The sequence below is a fragment of the Loxodonta africana genome, chromosome 19 (assembly GCF_030014295.1).
Source record: "Loxodonta africana isolate mLoxAfr1 chromosome 19, mLoxAfr1.hap2, whole genome shotgun sequence".
In the NCBI taxonomy this organism is placed as follows: Eukaryota; Metazoa; Chordata; class Mammalia; order Proboscidea; family Elephantidae; genus Loxodonta; species Loxodonta africana.
In genome coordinates, this window is record NC_087360.1 from 46066015 (window position 1) to 46081715 (window position 15701).

Consider the following 15701-nt stretch of genomic DNA (forward strand, 5'->3'; position numbering starts at 1 on the left):
CATTATCAGCATCAGCAGCCCTAGGCTGACTGCTATGAGGTGGGGGTCAAACATACCTCCACTCTCAGCCTTTTTACCAATTCTGACACCAGTCATCCCTCCCATGGGACTCTACTTCTCTGCTGGGTTTGCTAATTTGTTGCAATGGCCACCCAGAACTCACAGATAATACTCATGATTATGGGGTTTCTTAGGGAAGTAACAGGTTACAATTCAGGGTCAGGAAGGACTCAGGATACAGTTCTTCGGTCAGGACAGCTTCTCTGTTGTGCCCACAAGCAGTCCTTTCTCTGGCCCTGAGCCCCTTGATTTCTTGGGCCAGCCCAGCCTCTGATCTGCTTGGGCAAGTATTACGAAGCAATTTAGCTCCTCCAATAAGTGCCTGGAGTTACCTCACTCCACCAGCAAAGCTTGGCCTGAAGGTTTCCGGCTCTCTACCTCCATGGGTCGGCAAACCTAGCTCCACCAACAAGTACCCAGAGGCACCCCACTCCACCAGAAAGACTGCTGCCCAAAGGTGTTCAACTCTCTTGTTCCATGGGTTGGCATGCCTCCTGTAACCACTTTGCTCTGTGGGCTGGGAAGCCCACTTCACCGTCTCATGCTGGTCTCCTGGTTCCGTTGCTGCCATTTCTCTGCTGCTGCTTCTTGTCATCTTGCACTGTCTCCAGTGTTACAGTTTTCTCTCTCTCTGTCTCCTGGGTCTAGGAGGGACCCAGGGTCCAAAGGTCCGAAGAATGCACTCCATTTCTCTCTCTTCTTAGTGGTAGTGAGGTCCCCCCTTTCTGCCTCTGGAATGGCTCATTTTAAGCCTAATGGGATGGCTAAATTGACCAATCCCCTCATTAAGGTTCCATATACCTTATTTGCATGGTCCTACCCCCAGGAGGGTATCATGCACCTTATTTGCATTATTAGCAAGTTGTTCAATCCCCTTAGTGGGCCACAGCACCCTATCTACATAGCCCCACACAATCATTTGATGGTAGTTACAAGAGCATGGCTAGAAAGTCCATATAAAAGTGATCCATCACAAAGCAGAGAGAGCGGAACCCAGACAGACCGCCTTGTGACAGACAGACTGAAGGACTGAACTACCTCACTGCTGATCATCAGCCTCCTTGGTGTGAATAAAAATGTAGAGGTGGGAGCAAGCAGAAAGAGGTAAGAGGGGAGTGTGGGGCTTACGTCCATATTCAGGTTTTCAAGAGACCCAAAAAGAACCAAGTTCTACTTCTCTCATTCAGTTGACTGGGAATTTTCAGGTTACCACACACACAAAAGTTATAAGATTTTAAATTCTTTTGGACTGGATCAACTTTAATCCTAGTTGATCAACTTAAATCTGTGACAACTTTGGGCAAGTCGCCTCACTTGTCTGGGCCTTAGTTTCCTCATATAAAGTGAGAGGATTAGGTGAGAGAAACATTTTTCCAACAAAGTCTTGAGCAGGAATATTTCAAAACTGTTAAAAGTGGTATACTGGTTTCTGAGGAGATTTAATTCTTTGTCGTTTCATTAAAAAACGCTTCAATGTTTGCAGAATCCCCAAAACACTTTGCCGTGTTTAAACTCAGAATGAAGCTACTGGGCTAGATGAGATGATTTCCAAAGTGCGCTCTTGGATCTAATATTCTTGAATGTAAAATCCTTTGCCCCAAGGAGAGGTTCTAGTTTGTTTAGGGAGAGATGAGAGAACTGAGTAAGAAATATGAAGCAGGGGAAAATAGTTGGAAAGAAAGAAAAAGAATTTGGGATGTTGGTAAGGGAGGAAAAATAGCAAATAGGACTGTTCTCATTAATACTGAGAACCAGAGCTGAAGGGGGCTTAAAGATGATCTATTTTTATCCCTTTTGTTTTCCAGATGAGGAAACTGAGGGCTCCAGAGACATTAAGTGACTCCCAAACACACAAAATGAATCTTAATTATAGGCAACAGAGCGGGACCCCTTTTATGGGGTAGAACAACAGGACTGAAAGGCCTGAGGATTAATTTATCAGGAGGCCCCTCTTACTCAAAGTAAATAACCATTGTGGGTGCCAGAGCCCAATGGATCACTTACTACGTGGATGATGCCAGACAGGTACAGAGAAAGAGGCTATCCGTGTCTTCCAGAACCTTCCCCACTTGCACCCAGCTCTTCCCTAGAAACTGAGGCCTCAGGCCACTGCCCCCTCCATGACTTTTACTCTGCCCTACCCACCTTGGACTGCTCTCCTGGGACAGGCTTTTTCTAGCCTGGGCCAGTGTGCTCCTCTCCCCAGAAGCAGGGTCTACATTTAAATGATGACTTGTCCCTGGGTGGTGCAAATGGTTAACACACTCAGCTGCTAACGAAAAGGTTGCAGTTTTAAGTCCACCCAGAGGTGCCTCAGAAGAAAGGCCTGGCAATCTATATCTGAAAAACCAGCCATTGAAAACCCTTGGAGCGCAGTTCTACTCTGATACATGGGGTAGCCATGAGTCAGCATCAATTCTACCACCACAACTATTTTGTTTTGTTTTGCTTTTTAATGTAAATACTCTTTCTTCCTTCATGCAACACACCTGACCTTTCTCACCCCTTCTCTCTTTGGGGGTGGTGCTGCCCCACTTTACAGGGTAGGGGACCCTGGCTCAGAAAGTTTAAGCAGCTGAGTTAAGACTCACACAGCAGGAGGCAGAAGCAGGACTGGAACCTCTTGACCCCATTGCCAATTAATCTTGCTCCCTCCAAAGATGGAATTCCTGGTGAGAGAAGTTCACCCACACTGGGCGGTGTTATAAGCACATATTTGGAGGTCTGTGTGGCCCAGTCAAGTCACTGGGCAAGTCGTGTAACCCCCCTCAACCTCAGTGTGCTCTTCCAGAAGACGTGGGCATTTAATACCACCTTCCCCTAAAACTGCTGTGAAGACGAACTACAATAACATATGTGAGAACACTTGGTAAACTACAAACCTCCAGTGCAGGTGTTGGTAATGATAACAAATCCTCTGTGTTCCTCTGATTCCTTCAAGCTTCTATACAAACATTTCAATGACAGGGATTCCTTCTTGTCAAAAACAACTCTGTCATTCCATTTTGGGACCATTTTAAGTAGTACTAGAGAAATCTTCCCTATAGTGTGTAAAAGAGTATCTCTATAACTTCTGTGCCCAGGTGCTAGCTTTGCTTCTGGGGCTACCAAGCATGAGCCGTGTCCTCGTCCCGCTTTGCACTGCCAGCCTACTGGTGCTAAAAGCAGGACTGTAGAGAGACATGGGGGGCTGGGGAGTCCACAAATCATTCCATACCAGGACCACCTGCTCCTCGTACACATTTTAATCCCAACCTCATGAAGTCCATGAAAATCAGTTTGGACGAGATACGTCAACATCAGAGGCAGTCACTAGAAGCTTCCACAGTGATTCAGCTCCTTGGAGGGGCAACAGCAATGGCAACAGAAGAGCAGTTAATCCTCCTTGGTCCTGCCTGAATCGGCCCTACAGCTCCCTGCTCTCTGGTTCTAGGTCTTAGGCTCTTGGGATTTTAGAGCTGACAGGGCTTTGAGGGTCACACCCCCTGGATCTTCTCCTACCAGATGTGGCTCCTGTCTGATGCTTGGTCCACTCTGAACTCTGGTCTCTGCTCATCCTTGAGTTGAGGCAGCAGCCACAGCCCTCTTTGGTTCCTGTTGCACCTACTGAGCAGGCTGACCTCCCACTCACAGGTTCTATTCTCAGCTGTCAACGTTGCCATCACCATTGCCATCACTTGTCAAGTGCCTAATTGCATGTGGCTTCGTGCCAGGTGACAGGAACAAAAAATCACAGAACACAGGCTAGCCTGCTCACTGCTATGGCCCACAGCCCTTCAGGGAACAAACAGGTCATACAGGCCAAATACTAAACCAAGACATAAATGGCTACAGAGCACTTATGTGTAGCTCAGGTTCACCAAAGGGTGGGAAACAAGGCCAAGTGCATAACTGGGGAGGAAGAAAGAGGCCCACCATGGAAGAGGCTTTCAGGGAAGAGGACGGAACATACATCAGGAGGCAGACACCTGGGTTCTGGTTCCCACATCTTTACCACCTAGTAGCTTGTGACCTTAAAGTCATTTTGGTTCTCTAGACCTCCACTGCCTCTGCTGTAAAGTAGTAATACTTTACCCACATGGTCTAGCCCAGGCAATGAGAATACTGTAGCATTTAGAGTAGGAAGGGGTCTCAGAGATCATCCAGTCTGGAGATTTCTAAAACTTGGATGCTGCTCAGGGTTGGGGTCGGAGGGGTAGGGGGGAGGGGTGGGGGGAAGAGGAAGAAGAATTGTTAAAAATGCCAATGGCCTACTCTAGATCTTCCAGTCAGAATGAACACATAGGGCAAAGGAACCTTTATTTGAATACAAAATTATGATGCAGCAAGTTGGGGATCACTGAATCACAGATGATAAGATTGGTGGCCAGACCAAAAACCAAATTCCTTGCCATCAAGTGGATTCCAACTCATAGCAACCCTATAGGACAGAGTAGAACTGCCCCATAGGATTTCCAAGGAACAGCTAGTGGATTTGAACTGCTGACCTTTTGGTTGGCAGCCAAGCTCTTAACCACTTCACCACCAGGGCTCCTTGGTGGCCAGAGAGGGAAAATAACCTGCTGAAGTCACACTCTTGGTTCAAGGCAAAGCTGGAACTTGAACTGAGGTCTCCTAATCCCAGGCTTCATTCAGCTATAACACCTCAGATTTAAGGGCTCCCTAGGAGTCCCTGGGTGGTCAACAGTTAAGTGCTTGAGTATTAGCCAAAAGGTGGTGGTTCAAAGCCACCCAGAGGCACCTCAGGAGACAGGCCTGGGTATCTGCATATGAAAGGTCAGTCACAGCCTTGAAAACCCTACAGAGCAGTTCTACTCTGCACACATGGGGTCACCATAAGTCGGAGTTGATTCAATGGCAACTATCAAAAATGACATGCATCCCTATGCATCTAAGAGTGTGGGGAGTCAGGAGAGCTCGCTGATCAGTCCCAGACTGCACTGCTGACCCACATCATCCTACTACCTCCGGGAACCACAGATGCTGCAGGCCTAGAGGTATTTCAGATATTCTTAGGGTGCTCAAATCTACACTATTCTAGTTTGGGTAGATTCTCGGACACCTTTGTTGCTCCTGCCAACACCTTCAAACGTCACAGAATAGCAGAAAAGGCACTGGGTTCCAGGCCCTGTGCTGCAGCTAACCATGAGACTTTGACCAAATCGGTTGACTTCTTTGGGTCTAGGGTACCCTCTGTACAAAGAGTGGGTAAAACTGGACTCTCTCAGGTGTCTTCAGTCTGGGATTAGTTGTCTGATTTATAGCAGCTCAGGGCTTTTTTTTTTCAGGGCTAGTAGGTTATTTAGGTATCATCTAGTCCAGTTTCCCACCTGGCATACTTCGATCCCTTCAGCCCTTGGGGACTAGGCAGGGCCAGCCATGGCCTGAACTTCCGAATTGTGCATAGGTCTCCAGTTTGCCACAGTTTACCTCCAGTGTGCTGTAGAAATATTCTCATTGCCTTTGTGTACCAGAACATGAAAAACTTTTGAGGCCAACAATCCAGTCAACCTCCACTCTAATAATCAAATCCCCTCTGCAACCTGCCACTGCCTGCCTCTCCAGCCTGTCTGATCCCCTAGGTCAATGGCGCCTTACTGCCTTAGGAACTGGTCCTTTCTACTTTCAAAGAGCTCTAATTAGGAGACCAGTCTGCATTGTGCTTACTGCAAACCTGTCTTCTCACAGCTGTTGGTCGCTGGTTGGACTTTGCCCTCTGGGGACATACAGAATCGGTTCAATCCCTCTTAGATATGACATCACTCTAGCTTTGTAAAAGCAGTTCTGGATTCCCCAGAGACTTTTTTTCCCCAGTCTAAACGCTCCCAGTTCCTTCATTGTGCCTCAGAAATTAACACTCATGTTTGTTCACTGTCCTTGTGGTTCTTGAGCGTTCTACCCCAAGGCTCACCTCTGAGGGTCTCACCTGCCTCAGACATAAAGGAGGAAACAGAAAGGCGGAGCTGCTGGTCTGGTGTCAGCCACTTGCCCAAGGTCAGTTCTCCAAGTAATTTGGTACTTTCCTAGTTGGGACGAAAAGAGGCCTGGTGGCCCAGTGGTTAAAGCATTTAACTGCTAACCAAAAGGTCAGCAGTTCAAGTTCATCACCAGCTCCATGGGAGAAAGATGTGGCAGTCTGCTTCCATAACGCTTTCCTTGGAAACCCTCTGGGGCAGTTCTACTCTGTCTTACAGGGTCGCTATGACTTGACGGCACAGTTAATGTTGGTTAATTAGTTTCAGGGAACAGAGCATTCCCACCACCACCACCAACACCCAAGGCCCCTCCCAAGACAAAGAGCTATGAAAGGAGTATGGCTACAGTAGATACTTTAAGACAGCAGCTCATGATGGAACTAGTCCACAAGACAGCTGACGTGTGCTTTGAACACAGTCTTACACTGCCGTCCCCTCTCTGCTCTCACAAAGAGAGAATATAGCATGTTGTCAGCTTGGACTCTCCTCTGGGTGCAGGGGAGAGGTCCCTGAGGTTCATGTGGGGTATCTTTCTCCTAAAGCTGAGGCAGCAGTACATACATGAGTGGGTATGTCAGGCAAGGGTGCTGGAGGCCAAGCTGACCTGGACAGCCAGTCTGACTAAGGGGAGCAGTCTCAGCTCAGATTCAGCTGACAGTTGCCATGTGAGAATGAAGGCTCCATCTAACCACTTCTAGTTTTTCATAAGAAGCTGGAAATCTAGATTTTTAATGTGAAATCTCCTGATTTTTGAAATGTGGGCTCAAACTTACAAAACAGATTGTAAACAAACAAAAACACGTCTTGGGATTGGATCAGGCCCCAAGTCCGCGAGTTTGCATCCTCTATCTCAAACTTGGCCAGGGATACCCTCCTCTTTGGGACAGAGTGGTTGTCCAGCAGGGGATGCAGATGCCTTCAGTGCTTCTCCAAGTCTTTCTCAGATACAACATCTTCTAACCACCAGTCTTCTTAACCAAAAAAGAGCTATATCTCTAAGGAAGAGGCTGAAGATTTTATCACATGAAAATGCCTTTTTCTGGTTCTCTGTCTAACCATTCATATCATATTTCTAATGTTGAACGTAATAACAATAATAACTACCATTTATCAAGCACTTTTTATGTGCCAGGCATGGTGTTGAGTAATACACATATACATTCTCCTTCAGTCCACATAGCACTTGTCCCTCTACCAGGACACATGAGAGCTACAATAACAGGGGCCATATTAGTCCTTCCCACCTGGACCAGTAGATACTCAATAAATACGTGTTGAGTTAAGGAATGAATCGGCCTTTAAAGTAGACAGTGTCAATATCCCCATATTACAGATGAGGAAATGGAATATCAGAGACCCTAAATATCCAGCCCTAGGTCACAGGGCTTAGAAATGGCGGAGCTGAGACTTACTCCCAAGTTCACTAAACTTCAGAATCCATGGTCTTGATCCTACACCACCTCCCAGTCTGCACACAGAGCCAAGCCCCAGTGTCTAGACATTCAAACTTTCTCAGCCAACAAAAATGAGTGTTGCTCATCCACAGCTCAGCAAGCCCTGAGACCAACAGATCTGCTACTGAGCCATCCACTGAGGTTTCGAAGACTAATTTGGGAGTCTAACCACATTTTCATCTTTAAAAATAAAAAAAAAAACTCGAGAGGAAGTCCACTGCAGGGGCTGTAGAATGCCTGCTTTTCTCAAAGCTGCCTCTGGTAACGGAAGAGATCTGCAAGTGCGGCCCCCATGCTAAGAAGGCAGACCGCAAAGAGAAGTGGGGCTGACCACTCTTGGCCCTGGAGGGGAGGATTGTGAGGCAATTCAACCAGTTTCTAGAAACTACCACCTGCTGACGTTCTGCTTTGCTCTTTAACCCAGGTGAGCCAAGCTGCACAGAGGGCAGGCAGATAAAGGACTGGTGGTGAGATGAAACTAGGCACAATTCACAAAAGGGAAAATTAAATACCAAGCATAGGAGAGGGGCAAAACAGGGAAAAGGGCAAAGACAGGCTCCAGGCTAAAATAGGGATGGGAAGGCTTGAACTGTTGTGGATACACTGTCAGACCCACTTGCAGTACCAGTGGACTAGTTGCCTTCGTGTTGATTCTAACTCATGGTGATCACACAAGTGTGTCAGAGTAGAACTATGCTCCATAAGGCTTTCAATGGCTGATTTTTCAGAATTAGATCACCAGGCCTTTCTTCCAAGAAACATTCTGGTTAGCAGCTGAGCACATTAACTGTTTGTGCCACCCAGGGACCCCAGATGGTGTAAGCGGAGATTATTAATAACTTTGCTCCAGATGTAGGTATACATACAAGGTTTTTCAGTTGTTCCTTAATGACAAGACCCTCGCATCCCCACGTATCCAGAAAGTATCCTTGACTTCCCTGCTCCCTCTTGGAAGCCATTTAGGTCCAAAAATACACTGGATATGGTACATCTGCTTTGTTCAATATAAACAATAGTCTTATTTCTCCTTCTGTCCCTTGCAGCATCAAACTCCCATTTCCATAATTTCAATACAACATAGAAATTCTGATAAAGACATTGTAAGGCACAAGGAAAACTGCACGGTCAGGGTTTGCAGCTCCTGCCTTAACTCAAGTAGCTCTGAGACTCTGAGTGAGGGCCGTCCTTGCTGCGGCCTCGGCAGCGCCACTTAAGCACATGGGGGTTAGACCAGTTCTTACATTCTCTGACTTAAATCCTTAATATGTGAGCCCCTCTGTGTTACCTGATGCTGAGTTCTTTCCAGGGAGGAACTCCCAGAGCCCCCAAGCCTAGCTCAGGGCCTGGCCATAGCAGGCCCCAGTACATGCCTCTGAAGGGGTTCTGCAATTACACGGTGGTAGTAGGAAAGCTAGAGGGAAGGGGGTGTGGTGGATGGAGCAGTAGGACACAGCCTTCAAACAGAGGGAAGTGGAGGTTGGAAAACACTGGAAAGACGGGGGCATAAAGAGATGATATTTCTTTCTCTTTTTATTGCAATATCACAGCTCTGTTTATTCTGAGAAGCAACCAGCTGCAGCTCCAAAATAGATGTGCTGAGAAACGCCTCTAATGACAGAGAATGCTTCTGAGGGGACGAAGAAGAGGCTGGAGAAGGGAGACACTCCTGGGTGCTCTGCCCCTCCCACCCATCCTCCTCGCCTCCCAGCCTGAGGCAATAATGGTTCTTTCCAGGGCCTCGGGGCAGGTGACAGCTGACCCCCGATGTGTTCACTCTTCGCTGACAGGAGTTCCACCACCAGGTATGGTGGATGTCTTTCCTCTCCCAGCTTATTCTCAAGCAGCTTTCCAGGGAGCAACAGAGATGATGGGGGGACCTGATGGAACCAGAAGATTTGTTAAGCGTCTGTGTTAAGAGTTTGTGTGTGTCCTTCTTTTGGTTCATGGATGTGCAGTGGTCAAGGGTGGGGAGGGTGGAGAGAGAAGCAGAGAGAGCAGTACATTTGGGGAGAGAGCTGTTCCCTCCCTTACCTTCCTCTGAAACAACCTGACTACCCAAAGTGAGCATTGGCTCTGATACAAGCCACTAGACTATCATCCACTCACCCCTCAGCAGAGTGAAAGGTTGGTCCTGGGCTACCTAGCTACCACCTATCTGTCAGTCTGTAGTATTGTGGTGCCTTACATGTTGTTATGGTGCTGAAAGATATGCCACCAGTATTTCAAATATTAGCAGGGTCATCCATGTTGAACAGGTTTCAGCGGAGCTTCCAGACCAAGACAGGCTAGGAAGAAAGGCCTGGTAATGTACTTCCAAAAATTAGCCAGTGAAAATCCTATGTATCACAAGAGAACATCATCCAATATAGTGCTGGAAGGTGAGCTCCGTAGGTTGGAAGGTACTCAAGATATATAGCAGCCAAAACAATGGTACAGAGCATATCAACGATTGTGAAGACGGCAGAGGACCGAGCAATGTTCATTTCTGTTGTATATGGGTCGAGTCCGACTTGACAGCAACTGACAACAAGGCTACTTGGGGATTGGTAATATGGCAGGGTAGGTTTTGGCTCTCAGAGAGATCAATCCTATTCCAAGCAGGCCCAGCCTGGGCCTGATTCCACCCTGTCCTATCAGTTTGGATTCTCTTTGTTTCCACACCAATGCCCACTGCACTTGCAGGGATGGATCTGGGGTGATCTAGGCAGAGAGAAAATCTTTCCTGGAGGTCTACAGTCTGCCTTGCAGCCTACCGGATACTTGGTTGAGAATGGACTGGTGGACAGGCCCAAATACATGCATACCTGGTTTGCTCAATCCCTCACCATCCTCAGCAGGACTACATGGATCCAGGGATTTTCCAGGACATAATTTAAGGACTTTTTGCTTAATTTCCCAGAATGTCAGGCCTCTCAGCTGCCTGCCTACCCCCATCCCCACCAAAGGGATTTCTCAGGCAGAGCCAGGCTGCGCTCAAAGCCAGGAGGGCCACTTGACTTAGGCCTCACAGGATAAAGGACCTCAAATTTAAAATCTGTCATTTTCAAATGTGTCCATTCATGCAGCCAGTGTATGTATGTTCATATATGTGTTTAAAACCATTAATTCGTGAAAATAAACATTTAAAATAGACGATAAAGTTTGCTGCTCTGTGTTGATATTTCTTCATCATTTTTTTTTTTTTAATCCAGGGAGCCTCAAATAATGCAAGAGGCCCAGACTTCTCCAGAACTTTAGAGGCCATGTTCTCTGGTACCTTCTCTCTCCTCAAACAGAAGATTCAAATACTAGGTAAGCCAGGGTACAGCCCTCTCCTCCCATCCTGTACACTTTTCTCCATCCAATTCTCTGTTTCTTAGGTCGCTACTCACCACTACTCTCCACACACTTCTCCCTGCTCCTTCCTCTGCTCCACACACACTCACAGACACAAACGTCCCCTACATACCTGGAGCTGAGTCTCAGACCTGGCAGACTCCTCTCCCAGCCCCCATTCTATGTGCTCGGAGGTTTCAAATGGAACTTCCTGCCTTGCTCAGAGATACAGGCTAGGTCATAGAAATTTGCATATTGCAAAGACTGACCTGAACAGGAACTCTGCTCAGGAAATATCTTCCCACAAGCAGGAGGTTGGGGTGGGGGAAGCAGAAGGCTAGAAGTTTGCTGCCATTCCCAAATGCCTGTTCTGATCCTGGCCTGGAACTAACTCTCCAGGATTCATGGTAAACTGAATTAGGCAAAGGCCTACCACCACCAGACCCTGGACACTCAAATCTAGAAGGTGTATGTTCCCTGGGGAAGTTGTTCTGTTCACATGAGAAAGAAACTAGTTAGCATAAAGCCTATAAAGTTGGGAACAAGGGGGTAAAGGGGGGTGCAGGATGGGAGGCATAAGCAAAGATAAATTAGTCAAAGGCCCGGCTCTGAAAGAAGCTGACAGCCTCCCCCTGGGCGAAGGTGATGAGTACTGACACCAAAACCAGTTGCCATGGAGTCAACTCTGACTCATCGTGACCCCATGTGTGATAGAGTAGAATGTGCTCCACAGGATTTTCAATGGTTAATTTTTGTATTGCTAGGTCTTTCTTCAAAGGTGCCTCTGGCTGGGCTCGAACCTCCAACCTTTGGTTAGCAGCCAAGCACATTAAGCACTACTTGTTTAAACTACACAGGGACTCCCAGTAGAACAGTAGGAGGTTGAGGTTGAGCTGGGTGGGTGGGTGTGAGGAATCTGTCTGCAGGGAGGTTGGACTCATTCCTGGGACAGGATGAGATGGAGACCCTCCTCAGATTTTCTAGGCTGCAGTTTATTCTGTCACCCCAAGACCCAGGTTTTTCCAGGCACTACTTGCCTCTTCGGGTCTCAGGTTTCCCGTGGATCACATGGAGTGAATTATCAGGTGGGTCATCGTCCTATTTGAAAAGGAAGCTGAGGAGCTTCACTGGAGAGTGGCCAGGAAGAAGGGATGAAGGGGGTGGCGTCAGGGCTGACTGCCAGAGCGCTGGGAAAAAGTGTGAGGTATTGTCAGCGTTCTTGTTGGGACCCTTTCTCCTCAGGACTGCTAAGTCTGAAGTTCCTCGTTATCTTAGCTCACATCTGAATCCTCTCAGACTCAGTTTTGTGGCTTTTGACAAGAAGATAACATTTTAACAACTAGCTGGAACATTCCCCATTACTAGGATCATCCCAGAGCTTTCTAGTTTTAAAATGTACACCTTTTGCCTTCTAAGAGAAGACACGTTGTTGTTAGCTGCTGTCAAGTCAGTTCCCAACTCATGGCGACCTCTTGTCCAATAAAACAAAACGCTGCTTGGTCCTGTGCCCTCTCCATGATTGGCTGTGGATCCGACCATTGTGCTCCATAGGGTTTTCACTGGCTGATTTTCAGAAGTAGGTCACCAGGTCTTTCTTCTTACTTCATCTTAGTCTGGAAGTTTTGCTGAAAAACTGTTCAGCATCATAGCAACATGCAATCCTCTACTGAGTTAAGTGGTGGCTGCACAGGAGGTGCATTGGCCAGGAATCTAAGCCAGGTCTCTGGTATAAAAGGTGAGAATTCTACCACTGAACCACCAATGCCCCCAGGAGAAGACATACCAAAAACAAACAACCAAACCCATTGCTGTCAAGTCAATTCCAACTCATAGCAACCCTGTAAAGAAAAGGACAGAGTAAAACTGCCTATAGGGTTTCCAAGGCTGTAATGTTTATGGAAATAGACTGCCACATCTTTCTCCTGAGGAGCAGCTGGTGGGCTCAAACTGCAAACCTTTGGGTAGCAGCCAAATGCTTAACTATTGCACCATCAGGGCTCCTGGAGAAGACATAGGTTATTAATAATAATAGCTTTAAACTAATGAACATATACTGGGTATTTTTAATGTTCCCATTACAAATATTAACTCATTTAATCATTAAAAAAAAGCAAGGATGTTGGTACTATTATTATCCTGGCAAGTTACATATGGGGAAACTGAGGCATACCAAGATTAAACAACTTTCTCAATGTCACAGAGCTAGGAAATTGCAGATTTGGCTCCCATTTCCTTAACCATCGCACCATACCGTCCTTCAAGGACACAAACTGAACTTTCTCACGTTACAGAGAAAAGCAGTGGAGGCTTCAGCAGGCCTCTGTTCTTGCTAAATTGTTTCTTTTCCCTTAGAAAAGATACGCTGTACTGTGCCAAGGTTAAGTTATCTGTGCAGCTGCTTTCCCAGGGTCTCCTGCCCTCCCTCAGTCTAGGGCAGTCATTCAGCTGAACTCCGGGAACTGTGATTATCATCAGTTCAACAAACATTGAGTACCTACCATGATGGGGAGGGATGACAAAATAAAGCACGGTTTGATCAAGGAACTTAAAACAAGAGGAGGAGACAGACATATTTAGAGAATAATAATAGGAGGCAAAATGTGGTGAGTGCTACAACATAGATACAAATGAAATTATACACAGGGAGCAACAAAAGAGAAAGAAGTTAATTTTACCTGATTGGTAAGGGCAGTATCTGAGCCCTGCCTTCAAAGATGGATAGATACGCAGCCAGGAGGAGGTGGCCAGGGAAGGTTGTCAGCCAAACTTAGAATGAATGTGGGCTGAACAGCAGGGAAGTCTAAGGCTTGCTAAGGATTCAGGCAAAAGGCTGGAAGAGAGCTTGGGGCCTTGAATGCCATATTGAGGAGTTGGGTCTTCTGTTATGCAAGCCTGTGGAGTCTCCTATGAGCATGGGAACAGCACGAAGACAGCCAAGGTTTATAAAGGCGACTCCTCATGACAGCTTTGCACAGGAGGGACTTATAGTAAAAAACCCTGGGGGCAGAGAGATCAATTTGATGCTGATGTATTGATTTACACAAGAATAATTAGGGTCTCACCCAGGATGGGGGCAATAAGAAGGGATGAAAGGAGATGTCAGAGGTGGAATCCACAGGAATTGGAGGAAGAGCTAGTGTCTCCGGTAAATGAGAGAATGGTGAGACCATTCATCAAGTCAAAGGATGAAAATGTTGGTGGTTGGGCTGAAAAGTTCTCTCTGGGGCTGGGGCCATCCATGGGTGGGTACAGAAAATAGGAGGGCCCGTGAAGCTTTCTTAACAATACCTCGAAAATTCACAGATACAATTCTATTTGGTCCGTGTGGCATAGAATGGAAGGCCTCCCCACATCCACGCCCCATATCTCTGTCTCTATACACTTCCTTTTTGCAGAGCCCACCTCAAACTCCATCTCTGTCACCAAGCTTTTCTTTACATTCCCCAACAAGATGAATTCTATTTGCACCCTTTGTGGGAAACTCTTGCTTATCGTGAACATGTCGTATCCACTCTTTTGTTCTCTCCATCTTGGTTGTAAGTTTCTTGATCACACCTTGATTGGTTTTATATTCTCTCCCATCTGTCCACACAGTGGGTACTCAATAATGTTTGTTGAACTGACGATAATCACAGTCTCTGGAGTACAGCTGAATGACAGCACTGGAATGAGAGAAATAGAAGGAGGTCCTGGGAAAGTGGCTGCACACATAACGCAACGCTGGCATACTGCAGCATACTTTCTACAGGCTTTTGGGCTATAGGTTCCTCCTAAGCTAGTAATGGTACCTTGTTCACTTTTTTTCCCGTTTGTATTTAGCACAGTAGCTGGAATATTCAGAGTAGGCCATCATCCACCCAGAAGTATGGGATTAAGTGGCCCTGGTCTGAGCCCCTGAAGTACATGACCTGCAGCCACGTGAGGCCCCCTGCCTTGGACGCCTATGAAATGCACCTTACAGCTCTGTTCCTGGTGGAGCAGTTAGCAGGACAGCCAGACAAACTGGATACGAAGCACAGCTCTATTGCTAGTTGTGTCACGGACAAACTTTCAGCTATTCTCAGCTTTGGTTCCCTCACCTGTAAGGTAAGGCCGCTGTTTTAGAGTCACTGTGAGGGTTCATTGTGAGGCTGTATGTAGGATGTACATGGAGCTCCCAGCACAGGACCACACACAGGCATTTGATCAAGGGCCCCCCGGTGTGCACACATGCCTGTGGTGCACAAAGGCCCAAGGAGCAGAGGCCAGGGCTCTGGGTCTAATCTTAGCCTGGCAGTGGCCTGGGTATTTCCTCACTTCCTCTTCTAGAGCACGAGGGAGAGTAATCTTAGGTCACAGGCCTGGGGGTGGGAAAAATGACCGGTAAGAATTCACATAAACATGTAACAGAAATGCTAAGTGACTGTACCAGCTCAGCCCATGGCAGACATTTCTGGGGCTTCTGCCAACAGTCATCACAGAGCCCACTCCAGATGTAGGCGCAGGCGTGACTGTGTCTCTGCCTGGCCAGACAAGGGTTCTGTGATGAGAAAGATGGAGATATGCTACAGGGAGCATGGTAACGTTGGCAGAAAAGGCCAGGCCAGACCCAAATCCAAGACTCACAGAGGCTAAAAGTAGGAAAACTTACCAGAGGTCAGCTAGTCCAGCTCGGACCCAGCACAGGAATCTGCTCTTAGTCACCTTCTGCTTGAATTCTTCCAGTGATACGGAATCGCTATCTAAAATTTTAGCAATCTGTTCCATTGCTCAGAGCTCCAATTATTAGCAACCTTTCTCTTCTCTTCAGCCCAAATACATTTTTCTGGGACTTCCACCTGGTCTGTCTTCCGAAGATATGGAGAACAAAACATATCTCACTTTCATCTAATACCCCTTCCATAACAGAGAACCGCTT

The 15701-nt window shown here is 47.0% G+C and overlaps 1 protein-coding gene across 6 annotated transcripts in view; it reads right to left on the reverse strand.

Moving 5' to 3' along the window:
* The window catches only part of PTK2B (protein tyrosine kinase 2 beta), a 165409-nt gene that overhangs the window by 107061 nt on the left and 42647 nt on the right, over positions 1-15701 (reverse strand). Inside the window, exon 1 of one of the 6 annotated variants that reach the window (XM_023550987.2) lies at positions 14207-15141. The exons of the other annotated variants lie outside the window; for them this stretch is intronic. The gene's annotated coding sequence lies outside the window, so the exon portion shown is untranslated. Of the gene's footprint in view, positions 1-14206; positions 15142-15701 lie in introns of those variants that run through there. 6 annotated transcript variants of the gene reach the window in all.